Raw genomic sequence first — 14,354 nt, 5'->3', positions numbered from 1 at the left:
TAAACGTTTTGTCTAGCGGCTGGAGTTTATGTGTCGAATGAAGAGGAAGTGATATGATGCAGACATTATTTTCCTTTGCCAAATTTATTACCTCTAAATTTCTTGTGTGGCTGTAATGTCCATCTACTATTAGCAACACATGTGACTCCTCAGTAGGCTATACGAACTGGATAAAATGATTGAACCATTCAGTGAATAAATTTTGTTGGATCCAGCCACTTGGATGTACTGCATAGATACTCCCTGGTGGTGCTCCGCGTATAAGCTGATCATTTCTATTTTTTCTTGGAAATATCAACAATGGAGGAACAAATTGCCCTCCTGCGCTCATTGCTGCAACCATAGTAACTAGCGAACCTCTCTCAGCAGATGTAATGGCGGCAATCTGACGCTTTCCTTTTCGTCCAATGACTTTAGGAATTCTCGATGGTACAACGGAAAGACCAGTCTCGTCGCCGTTGTATATTTGATGTGGACCATAGTTAAGTTTTTCATATTGTGCCTCAAGATTATCGAAAAATATTTTGATATTTTCCTTGTTGAACCCAAAGCCCTTGCAAAAGAGGTTCCAGTTGGTCTTCGCAATGGCAGTTGACTTTTGTGTCTTCTTAAAAAACCATCTAACCAGGTAAGACCCGCAATACCATTTTTAAAAGGACTGTTGATTCTATTTTTAACAGCCAGTGTGTGTGCCATTCTACACAGATCTCTTCTGGTTAAACCAAAAAACTGAGACTCCATTTTGAGAATATACTCAACCAATTCGTCTTCTATATCATATCCAAGAATTGGTTTTCGTCCCAACTTGATATTTATAATTACATCAACCGGATTGTTGCTCGTTTTGACTTTGTTTACCATTCTCTGTTAAGTCGTTCTTGGCACCAGGAAACTTTTGGAGGCACTTTTTAATCCCATTTTTCCCTCTTTTACAGCATCTACGGCGTTCTTCATGTCATCTTTGTTCCATTTTTTTCGCAAATTGAGACAGTTAAATTTTCTATTATTGCCAGACATTGTTGACCTGCAAAAAAAGATTTTTAAACTATTGCGGTCCGAATATGGACCCCTATCCCATATTTACATCACACATGAGGTCCATATTTCAAAATATGTACGTTCAAAAAATATATCAGGTTATGATTTTATAATTAGTCTTTGTTCATAATCTACATTAAAACCAGTTTCCTCCCTGTTTCTGTCACACAAGCATAATATATCAATTCGAAAATAATGTCAATAAACGCAAATCAAATATCACGTAATATAAACTTACCCAATAAAAAATGAATGGGTTGCATGTGTGAGTCCATACTATTGTAGTAAAGAAAAGAGAGACGTTCTCACAAACAATTTATTTTACAACTGACGACCGGTTTCGCTGTCTACAATATTCACAGCATCTTCAGGTCACGGTAAAAGTAAAATTAAATGCTACAAATAACAAAAAACCAGAGTTAGTTAAGTGGTCTGGTTGAAATCAAAAGGGTAATGATCAAGCCAATATTAAAGTATATATTTTTATGCATACATATAAATACTAACATGTACGTAAATATGGTTTACAACCCTCACACTCATATACATGCACGCATTCAAATGTAGTGGCAACAAAAGTATGTTAAGTATAAGTATAAAATATACACTTACCTACTTTCCGGTATAAGGGAAGAATATAGTAGTATTCAATATCATACTTTTTCTCTATATTATGCTAAAGGGAGAGACGGTAGAGGGACAGATTTGAATGTAATGCATTAACACAACCAAAATAATTGGCAGGATCTTGAGGGGATTAGTAAGGAAACACGACATTAAACCGTGAAACCAAAAAAAAAATTGTTAGTTATATATAAAGTGATGTTATTTTTATATTTTTTTTTAATTAATAGTGTATATTTTAATTTAATTGGGATTATTAGATGTTGTTCTGGATGTTCAAGAACTAATAGATGTAAGATTGGTTGTGCAATTTTCCTAAACCAGAATTGGTCAGTTGTGTATTAGTTGTGGTGTGATTGTGAAAATATTTTAATTTGTTTTGTTGGAGATATTGAAATTAAATTGAACAATAGTAATTAGGTAAAATTTGCTAAAATTTTTTAATATTAAAAGTGTCAAACAATAAAATCATTAATAAATAATTCAGAATTAAAGTCAAGTGTAAAGGTAACTGTACATGAAATTAAATTTATAGTAATATAAAGTTATGATTATTTGTGCAGCAATGAGATTGTATGAGATATTACTTACTAAAAAAGTTAGAAAAAGTTAGAAAAGGCAAATAGGAAAAAATCATTCATTTATGTTAATATATGTTGAATGTAATAAATAGTTGAGTAGATTGAAAGTTAATCTCAAAAGATCTTTGAAAAAGTTGCCTGGTTGAGCTGAATTATATGGTTTCTTTGTAAAGTTAAAAAAGTTTTGAAAAATTTTTTTGTTTTAAAGTCGATAAATAAAAAATAACAGTTATGTCCATCTCCTTTGTGTGCGTTCGAGAATCTGTTATGTGTTATTTATCGACTTTAAAACAAAAACATTTTTCAAAACTTTTTTAACTTTACAAAGAAACCATATAATTCAGCTCAGCATATAATTTCATGTACAGTTACCTTTACACTTGACTTTAATTCTGAATTATTTATTAATGATTTTATTGTTTGACACTTTTAATATTAAAAAATTTTAGCAAATTTTACCTAATTACTATTGTTCAATTTAATTTCAATATCTCCAACAAAACAAATTAAAATATTTTCACAATCACACCACAACTAATACACAGCTGACCAATTCTGGTTTAGGAAAATTGCACAACCAATCTTACATCTATTAGTTTTTGAACATCCAGAACAACATCTAATAATCCCAATTAAATTAAAATATACACTATTAATTAAAAAAAAATATAAAAATAACATCACTTTATATATAACTAACAATTTTTTTTGGTTTCACGGTTTAATGTCGTGTTTTCTTACTAATCCCCTCAAGATCCTGCCAATTATTTTGGTTTTGTTAATGCATTACATTCAAATCTGTCCCTCTACCGTCTCTCCCTTTAGCATAATATAGAGAAAAAGTATGATATTGAATACTACTATATTCTTTCCTTATACCGGAAAGTAGGTAAGTGTATATTTTATACTTATACTTAGCATACTTTTGTTGCCACTACATTTGAATGCGTGCATGTATGTGAGTGTGAGGGTTGTAAACCATATTTACGTACATATTAGTATTTATATGTATGCATAAATATATATACTTTAATATTGGCTTGATCATTACCCTTTTGATTTCAACCAGACCACTTAACTAACTCTGGTTTTTTGTTATTTGTAGCATTTAATTTTACTTTTACCGTGACCTGAAGATGCTGTGAATATTGTAGACAGCGAAACCGGTCGTCAGTTGTAAAATAAATTGTTTGTGAGAACGTCTCTCTTTTCTTTACTACAATTACCCAATAAAATTTATTCAAAAGCCAAAAACAAACGGTCTACACTGGGTAACAACAACATATATACTGGTCGAGGAATCTATAAATACAAGTGAAGAGAGGGGTATTCTAGTATATTTAAGCATTTTCTAACAGATGGCACTACTTGTTTCATAGATAGTCTGGGGTCCATATTAAATACATGACCCATATTATTCGGACCAGTTCCTCTACATATACGAAATTATACCCCGACTTAAGCGAATTCGACTTACGCGATTATCGCTCGGTCCCACCTATCGCGTAAGTTCGGGGTATTACTGTAATGAATTTATGCGTTACTTTATGGACGCACTGTATAACCCTGTATATTATATAAAATTCGTGAAGAGAAAGAACATGTTGCTGTAATGACAAAGTTGAAAAAATTAAAGGACAGAAATACTGACATTTCCAGGGTGTCTCTTGAAAGTTTTCAAACATATTGGGTTTAGGTTCAACTGGAAGAGAATAGAAAAGACTTGTGTGAAAGAGTTGTTTATAAAAGAATCCGTTTTTTAGGAAATCTAATTATTTTTAAAAGAACACGCTTCATTTATTTATTTATTTAGAAGAAACGTGCTAAAAGTAGAACAAAACGGATATTGCAGGACGAGAATAAAAAATCTACAAAATCACAATCGGCTGATTATCACGATAACATGAATACAGAGATGTTTGTGAAATGGCTGAGAAAAAATTTTTTCCAAGTTGACATAAACCATTTTTGTTATTCCATCTTGTTGTTGTTGATGTTAACTATTATTACCTATAACTGCCAGAACTCAGTATTTTTAATATAAATTATGAATTATTAAAATTTTATTTTACATGTTTTTTTTTCGTTTTTCGTTTTTTCTCATATTGATCTAATTTTATAATAAAACTTAGTAAAGGCAAATTACACGACAAACAAAACCAATTTACACGGAGAAAAATTTACACGAATAAAAGTTTTACTTTTAATATTAACATAATATCAAAAAAAGTTATTAGAACTAATCTTCTGGTTACACCATTCGTGGCTTCTAAAATTTGCAAGCCAACGAATTGCTGGAGCCAGTGGCGGCTCGTATCCTTAGAGACAGGATCGGCAAGATTTTTTTGTCTCCTCATATAGGTATACCATCTAATTAAAAGGCTTAAATCATCATAGGAGATTTTTTTTTGTTTTTTTTTTGTTTGGTTTACTTGACATTCTCTCTTGTCATAGTGTTTCGAAAATACGTTTTGATTATTTTGAGACAAGAGAAATCCCGTTCATTTGAGGCAGAAATTAGTGGTAATAAGAGAATTTATGAACAGTTTGTTGTAGTGAATTGCAGTACTTACTATATAAAATTATACATATTTGTAACTTATCCCACTATCCGAAAATATTTGAATCAGCATAATTTTTAAGTAACTTGTAAATAAATATATTGGAAATTTTTTGGCAAAGTTAACTTTTACATTTTGAATTATCAAAGAGGTCAAAAATTTGCAAATCTTCCAAATTCGAAAAGCGAGTATCTATTTGCATAATAGCAGGTATCCAAAATTTCAAAATATACTCGTTTTTCGAGATATGTATCATGCCTTTTTCTTTTTTGAATCTTCTATCATTACGAAAATCTCTGAGATTTTGCACCAGCTTTCTTATTTTATTTTTGGAATAAATAATGACAATTGACTGATTTTGAACAACAATGAATATAGAATGGGTTTGAGCAAACACTTTCTTAAAAATATTTAAAAGAATATTAAAAGAGTAATCATTTAATAAAGTTCTCAAACCGATTGCTTCACGGATCGAGATATCACCGCTTTCAAAATCGTCGCCTTCGATAATAAAATAAAAAACTTCCAAAAAGCTGTTCACGAAAATATGCTACAGTGAAAACTAACCGAGATTTAAAATTCCATCGCGTCTGACAAACTTTTTGCATTTTTTTTTTTCGAAACAAATTGTTCTATAACAGTAGTCTGTTTAGGCGAGCTAAAATGGCAAGAAAAGACGATATTCTTTAATTTTTTACACGTATCCTTCAAAACTATATTCATTCTAAGCGCATGACAGTGAATAAATAAAGCTTGTGGTGCAATAGTTTTAACTTTTTCCTGGAGACCATTCAATTCATCGGACATCACGGCAGCGCGGTCGTAAATTTGCCTTACCAATTTATTTTTGATATCCAAAAATTTTAATGTGTCCTTTAAAACACCAAAAATATATTCTGCCTTATTGCTTTTACCGACGCCTGTAAAACCTAAAAACCTCTAATAAATATTACCACGTAACGCCTATCGAACAACAATTGATAGTTGTGAATGACGTGATAATCAGAAGTTTCATCTACTTCTAGCGAAAAGCAAATGGTTTTCAGAATTTCAGATTAAATACCGTTATTCAAAAAGTAACTAATTCATTATATTAGTTCTTTCTGTACTGTTTTAGACACGCCGCTAAATATCTTTGAATCAGAAAAAAAATTGGAAAACTTGAAATCGTATTTCTTAAACAATTTTATTAGTTCTCTATAATTACTTTGACTTAACGAATGCTCTGATTCATCATGTCCCGTAAATGATAATTCCTGACAACTTAAATAAATTACAATATCAATTAAACGATGTAAAACGGCGTGATTATTTTTTACAATTTCTGCCGATGCTCCCAAATGATAACATCGGCAGATTTAAATGTGCCGTACCTGCCGCTTAATGCCTACGGAGAGAAATATACGTTTGGTTGCTCTTCGACTCGTATTTCGTTAAGTTTTACGTGTAAATCGTCAAGCTCGAGATGAGCTGGGGTCGGCTTGCCGAAAACAGTCAGATGAATGGCTCGGATCATTCATTTTTTGAAAAGTCTCTTATGCGCAGGGATCACTTAACGCTCGGATTGGCCGAATCCTTTTAAAAACCATGAATAAAATTCAGTCTGTATTACCTGACAGAATTTTTTTAATTTCACAGATAGAAATGACATCAACTCTGATTAAATTAAATATTAAAAAAAATCTATATCTATAAATGTGTGGGTCGGCACTGCCGACCCTGCCGACCCTGACCGGCCGCCACTGGCTTGAGCTAAGAAAGCCGAGGGAGATCTATCAGGTTGCATCTCACTTTCCGCCTGTCCAGCACGGTAAAATTCCAACAAAGATTAGTTCCCAATACTCCGATTAGGAGTAGAACTAATAAAATTAATAAATAATTATTTCGTTGTGAAGCGAAACAAGAGCCGTCTTACTTTAGTTAGTTCAGAAAGTGCCAAAAATACTGTAACTAATTTCAGCCCTTCTTAGGGTTTCTTCAGAGAGTGCATATTTGATTTTCTCTGAACCACTAAAATTCGGGCGTTCGGTAACGATTCACAACCAAATAACATGATGACATGGAAGCCATGGCGGCATCTGCTAAAGACGAATGAAAGCTTTACTTTTAATATTAAAAAAAGAATGTGTGTGTACTTTGTACGCACGTAAGAAGATATTCTTCTATTATATAATAGGTAATTTAAACGAAGTAAATATACTTAACAGGTTATTTGAATTTTATTTAAAAATCAAACTAAATTTCTTATCTACCACTTTCAAAAAATTTTATTAAAACAACCAAAAATAAAAAAAATATGAATCGCCCAGGATTTGAACCCGCGTCATTCCAATCTCAGAGCTAACGCATTACCAACTACTCCAGCGAGGCCCTTGTAATTGACATGTAAGTTTCGTATATAATTAAACAACACGACGACATATAGTGTAAAATTGTTATGCTTACATAATATTTTATTATTTTACTACAGAGAAACACAAATCCAAAAACACAAGAATTATAATAAATAATACATTTCCTAGAAACACTAGTATATTCTTTTAATGACTTATTTGCACGGTTACAGATACATACATACCTATCTTGAAAGATTAGCAATGAACTACATACTGTCTGTGTACATACTGTCTGCGCAGGCGCGCAGATTTATGTACAATTTTACCCTCAATCGAATCGCGCCTAAAGAAGAATATCTTCAAAAAGAATGTGTGTACTTTGTACGCACGTAAGAAGTTATACATACTTCTATTATATGATTTCAACGAAATCAATATACTTTAAACAGTTTATTTATATTTAATTTAAATATTAAACTAATTTTAATACTCACTACTTTCCAAAATTTTTTATTAAAACAATACCAAAAATTAAAAAATAAAAGAATAAAACACACACAAACACATTGAAAAATACCGCAAAGAAATGATTTCTGAACAATAATACTTGTTGCCAAAAATTTTAACTAAATACGTATTTTCTGAAAAATTATATAATAATATACTTACAATCATAAAATTTATAAAAAAAAATAAAAAAATAGTAACTTGCATTGGGGATCGAACCCACTTCCCGTCGATCCCGCCGATCGAAAATCAAAGCGCTTTCCCACTGCGTCAAATTCGCGTATCTGTCATGTGGGAATATACACCAACTGAACGTTTACACCATAAACTTTTTGACAGTTGTTTATTACTTATATGAATTTAATCAAATTAGTTTGATTTTTGTGGAATTAAAGGAATATTTTGTGGAATAACAATATATTAGGTGAATGTTGGTAGATATTTTGATGGTAATCGAATTATGTAAAATCAAAGCATTACATAAATATACTATTTTGGTAGGTTCATTTTAAATTTTCCAAATAGGTAGGTACCCATGTAATTTTTTATTAGGATACTGAAACATTTACAACCATTACGTACCTGTCGATTTTAAAAACTATTTAAAAAGTCACTACAATTATAAACTTGCTTCTTTCTCTGCCAACACCCAATCAGATCCCGTATAACGTTTGAGCGACTAATACGATTTAATACCATACTGTCGGTGTGCGCATGCGCCAGGGAATGTAAAAATTCACCCTCGTGCCTAAAGAAGTATAACTTCAACAGTATCAAAAATACAACTCTATTAGAACTAATCTTCTGGTTACACCATCCGTGGCTTCTAAAATTTGCAAACTAACGAATTGCTGGAGCTAAGGAGGCCGAGGGAGATCTATAGGTTGCATCTCACTTCCCGCCTGTCCGGCACGGTAAAATTCCAATAAAGATTAGTTCCCAATACTCAGAATAAGAGTAGATTATTTATTATTTATTATAAAATTTTTATTTAAAATAATTTTTTTAATGTAATTATAACTATTTTCTCCATTGTGGGGTGTAATATTAATTAAAACAGTAAAGTAGACGCAAAAAATAAAATATTGTAATGGAAAACATCCAATATATAATAATTTCTTCTTGGGTCTAGATGGCCGGTTTTACTTAATTTTACAGTTATTTTCTTGACAGAAAGACTTTACAAATATACAGTGAGGACGTTTAGCTTGGAATAAATTCATTTTCTCGAGAATGGGCGATTTTCGAGAGAAATCCCGAAATAGATCAATTCTTATTTTTAATTTATGATTTTGTGGCATATATCATACTAGTGACGTCATCCATCTAGCCGTGATGTCGTAATCGATGATATAATTTTGTAAATTCCAATATTATAGGGGGGGGGGCAAATTACCCCTCATGACCTTATCATATGACGCCCCTGATGAGTTGCAACAAGTCGTATCTCTGTATGAAGTGAACATGCCGTAGAAGTGTAGGAAGAAAACAAGTTTCTTGGTTAAAAAACATACTGTTTTATCGAGAACGTGCGTCGTCGTGAATGATGTTTGCAACGCTATATCATATATCATAGATACATAAATAATCATAAATATTTCAATATTCATTTCAGTACTGTTTATTTTGCCGCATACTGTAGTATGCTGTCTGTGCTTTGCCAATTCGTGTCTGAATATCCTTCTCTGCTCCTCCTGTCGTGTTCAGTATGCTTCGCGTAGTTATCTAGGAAGCATACTGAGTAGTGCATAACATCGCAAAAATATTCAAGTTTGTGATTTTTAACTGTTTTGGCGACTTCCGTAACTTTTCCCATCCGATATAAGACAACTTCGTTACGAACTCTGTCCACCAACTTATTAGTAGGATTCTCCGCTACACCCACATTTCAAAGGCTTCCAGGTTCTTGAGAAGTGTATCCGTTAAAGTCCAACATATAGTCTAGTCCCAATATAAGTGTCCTGTGGCAAATTCTAGATCGCTGTGAATTGATGGTGGTATTATATGTCGCAATATAAGGAACAATAAGAGCTACAGAAATAAAAGGTACAATTATAACATCGATGTCGCAACTTGTGGCATATGCTGACGACATAGCATCAATTAGCAGAAACCTGAAAGTTTAAAGGAAGAATTTACGAAGTTATGCAAGGAAGCATCCAAAAGGGGTTTAGAAATAAAACAAAACAAAACAAAATACCTAATATGCTCAAGAAAAAATCCAGATAATGTGACAAGTTTAAATATTGGTGAATATAAGTTTGAAAAGGTAGACCACTTTAAATATCTTGGAGTCTCAGTTAATGGAACTAACGATAGAAGCTTCGTAATCAGTGAAAGAATCCAGGCAGGAAACAGAGCCTACTGGAAATACAATTACTTCCTAAAAGATAAGAACCTTACTCAGAATACTAAACTGAAGATTTACAAAGCAGCAGTTAGACCAGTAATCACATATGGTGCTGAGGTAATGTGTCTGACCCAGAAAGAGGAAGAAAGATTGAGGATGCTAGAGAGGAAAATAATTCGGAGGATAGCAGGCCCACTAGATTTAGGTAATAATGAATTTAGAAAACTCATGAACCACGAAGTAAGAGGACTTCTGAAAGGAGAAGACATCATCAGATTTATCAAGGCACAGATACTCAGATGGATGGGACATAGAGAAAGGAGAAATCCAGAAGCGATCATTAAGAAAATTTCCAAATGGAGACCTGTATCAGGCAGACCACGAGGAAGACCCAAAACTAGATGGGAGAACCAGATAGTCGAGGACCTTAAGAAGATGGGAGTCAGAGAATGGGCAACCATAAGCAAAAACAGGAACGAATGGAGAAAAATTGTAGAAGATGTCAAGTCACACAACCAATTGTAAAACTAAAATGTTAATGCGGATTGATTCAACGCGACAAACGAATCGGAAGAGCCCAAAGAGGGCGGCAATCACTCCGCTAGGAGTGTGGATGCCATGGTGATGATGATTATAGGTTTTTTTTGGGTCGCTGAAGCCAATGGAAGTGGTCTGGAAGCCCAAATATTACCCGTTTAATTGTTATTAACAAATTATGGCAAAATTGGGTATTTTGCAGGTATTATTAGAAGTCCTGTAAAGATATTTATAGTGTTAAGGTCTTTTCTGGTGTATTTTGGTTGCTGAATCAAGTACGACTAATCGCGATTACTCAAATTTTCTTTATTTTGCTAATAACAAAATAATAGTTTATTCGCCGAAAAACTCGAAATAATGCTCTATCTACAGCAAGTTTATAGCCTTATTCATAGTATTTTTATACTCTAAATCAGTGGTTTTCAATGTTTTTGAGCCATGTACCACCAAAATTCGTATAATTATTTTTGGTACCACCTAACTGAAGTATCTATGGATGTAGATAATCTAATTAACTACAAATATGCTGAATTTGGCTGTGGTTTTGTGTTTTGTGTACCACCGCACCTAATGAAATGTACCACCAGTGGTACATGTACCACATATTGAGAACCCCTGCTCTAAATCAATTGTCACTAGTCGCGATTGCTTAAACTATGTTTTGACTTTATTATTAACAAAACATTGCAAAAATGATTTTATCAGGTTCAGAAAAAATTAACCTGACTTATATGTCGAGTTTATAGTTTTATGTTTTTTTAACCCAGAATGATATGGTGTTTTTTATAATGCTTTTTTATTTTTAAAACACCAAATTAGAAAAATATTTTAGCTTTCCTTGACAACTTTCAATGTTCTTCATAGTGCGTTTGTATTTTGAAAATACCAAATTAGGAAAATATTATAGCTTTAGCTTTAGCTTTTATTGACAACTTTTAATAGATTTTGGGTTACAAAACATAAAAATATAAACTCGACATATGTCAGATTAATTTTTTCTGAACCTGAAAAAATTATGTTTGCAATCATTTTTTAATGCTTTTTTAATAATACAGTCAAAACACAGTTTGAGGAATCGCGACTAGTGGCAATCCAATTGGCGTACAAATATACTTACTATACAAAAGATTACAAATTTACCATAGAAAGTACTTTAATTTGAATTTTTGGCAAATAAACAATAATTTTTGCAATAATTTGTTTAAGGTACAATTTAAAAGACCAAAAATAATAATTTTTTTCTCAGAACCTTCATCAAAACTGAACAAAAACTTTTTACATATTAATATCTAGTTCTTCGAGAGTACAAAAAAAATATATCTATATTCACGTATGCACGTACACTAATATTGTAGAGGGCGCAAAAGTCGAGGCTTCGAAAAATGATGGCGGACAGTTAATCTCAGGATTGGGATATCTGAAACAAAAAACTCGTACTGCATTTGAAAAATAAAGGTTTCTTACGTGACAATTTACCACAGTTTGTCAAAAAAATAAAAAATTAATATTTTTTAACCATAAAAAACTGAAGAAATACGGGCGATTTTTTCACAAATTTTTTTCAAATTTCTGTAAAATCTTTTTTTGGCGGAATTCTTCACTAACGGTGGTAAATTTATTGTCACATAAGAAAACTTCCTTTTTCAAGTGCCGTACGACTTTTTTTTTCAGAGATCCCAATCCTGAGATTAACTGTCTGCCATCGGAACCACTTTTTTCGAGGCCTCCACTTTGGTGCCTTGTACAATATTAGTGTACGTGCATTAATGAAAAAAGATATATGTTTTGTATGCTCTAATAGTTAGATATTAATATGTAAAAAGTTTTATGTTCATTTTTAATAAAGGTTCTGAGAAAAAAATCTTGAAAAAATGCTTATTTTTGGTCTTCTTAAGTGTACTAGTACCTTCACGTTAACTTCGGAATGTATTTTGAGCTATCACGACTAGTTGCAAGTTTCAATCGATTTGGCATATAAAAATACTATGAATAAGGCCATAAACTTGCTGTAGATAGCACATTATTTCGAGCTTTTAGGCGAATAAACAATTATCTTGTTATTTGCAAAATAAGAACATATTTTGAGTAATCGCGACCAAAAATACACTAGAAAAGACCTTAACGCTATCAATTTCTTTACAGAGCTTTTAATAATAAGTAAGTACCTGGAAAATACCTAATTTTACTATAATTGGTTAATAACAATTAAACGGGTAATATTTGGGCTTCCACATCACTTCCATTAGATTCAGCGACCCAAAAAACCTACAATACCACAATCAAATCATGAAGAGCTAGAATGTCTCACGGGACCCTTATATCGCGACTTTACTCTGGGCTAATTAGCAAAATACAAGGAAAAGTTATTTACCAGCAATTTTATTGCTGGAATCGAATCTTATTATTGTATGTATTAATAATATAGATATGCAAAGTCCGCAGATAGTGTGCTACTTTTTTTATAAACAAAATGGCGCCCGAAAATCGCGTTTTTTTCAATTTTTGCTCTATAACTCCAAAGATTTTAACTTTAGGCCAAAAAGACCCAAATAAAAATTCACCACAATTAAATTCTGCATAGAGACGTGTTTTTTCCGATTTTCTTCGACGAAAACTTTCCCCGGAAAAAGCGGGTTTTTCCAACAAAATCTTTAATTTTCAAATAAACTTTTAGATAAGTAGTTGTAAATCAATAATTAAGTAACTTGGTAACGTAAAATCCCTTTCCGTATATATTATAATTCCAGAAGTTTATGGAAATTGAATGAACAGTTTAGCAACAATTAAAATGTTACTTAAAAATTTACGGTCGCTATAATAACGACAATAATTATGATGCATAAGAGTAACTATGATTTTTTCATAAAAAGATACTATACCTATCTAATGTACTATACAGAATTGAAATTGGACTATTTAGGCGGCCTCAGGAATATTTTAAAATTATAAACAATTTTTCGGTTTATAAACAAATAGAATATCTCGGGAAATATTAAACTAAATTAAATTATGAAAACGGTATTCGAAAGACAGCAGCAGGATGCTTCTTTTAAAAGAAAAAACGTTTAATTATGACGAGTGGTTCCTGAGATACAACCAGTCAAAGTTGACCGGAATTTACGGCAAAGATATAAACAATAGGATCATAATTTTCAAACCATCACCTTTTCATTTTTGCCTTTTTTCTCCACACCAATTTTCATATCTTTAAATTCCTCATAACATATATTATTATAATAAAAACTATCGATAATACGTGTGAAAATTGCCAAAAATAGCAAAATTCCAATCAAAAATTAGGTTGGAGAAAATGTAACTCTCAAAGTTCAAAATCGGTATACTTTAACAAAATGCATTTTCTCGGCTTCCCATGGAGCAATTTCCTTCATTCTTTTTTTGTTCCCTAATAACTCGAGTAGAGCCATCGAACTAACGTATTATTAAATGTCAAACTTGCTTTTGTTTTGTTATAATAGATTAATTTATTTATAAGAACAGAAAATTACATATTTTTTCCAGTTGTAGGCTTTTTTTAGATAAACTTACTACAAGTGTACCTTTTAAAGTTAAAAACATAAATATTCTCATTTGAAAGCTGTATAATTATTTAAACAATTTTTATTTAAACAAATTAAAATATTGTGTTATAATAAATAAATTAATTTATTATAACAAAACAAAAGCAAGTTTGACATTTATTAATGCGTTAGTTCGATGGCTCTACTCGAGTTACTTGGGAACAAAAAAAGAATGAAGGAAATTGCTCCATGGGAAGCCGAGAAAATGCATTTTTTTAACGTATACCGATTTTGAACTTTGA

Source organism: Diabrotica virgifera, chromosome 10, assembly GCF_917563875.1.
Source record: "Diabrotica virgifera virgifera chromosome 10, PGI_DIABVI_V3a".
Lineage (NCBI taxonomy): Eukaryota > Metazoa > Arthropoda > Insecta > Coleoptera > Chrysomelidae > Diabrotica > Diabrotica virgifera.
Note: the sequence above shows the minus strand (reverse complement) of the source record.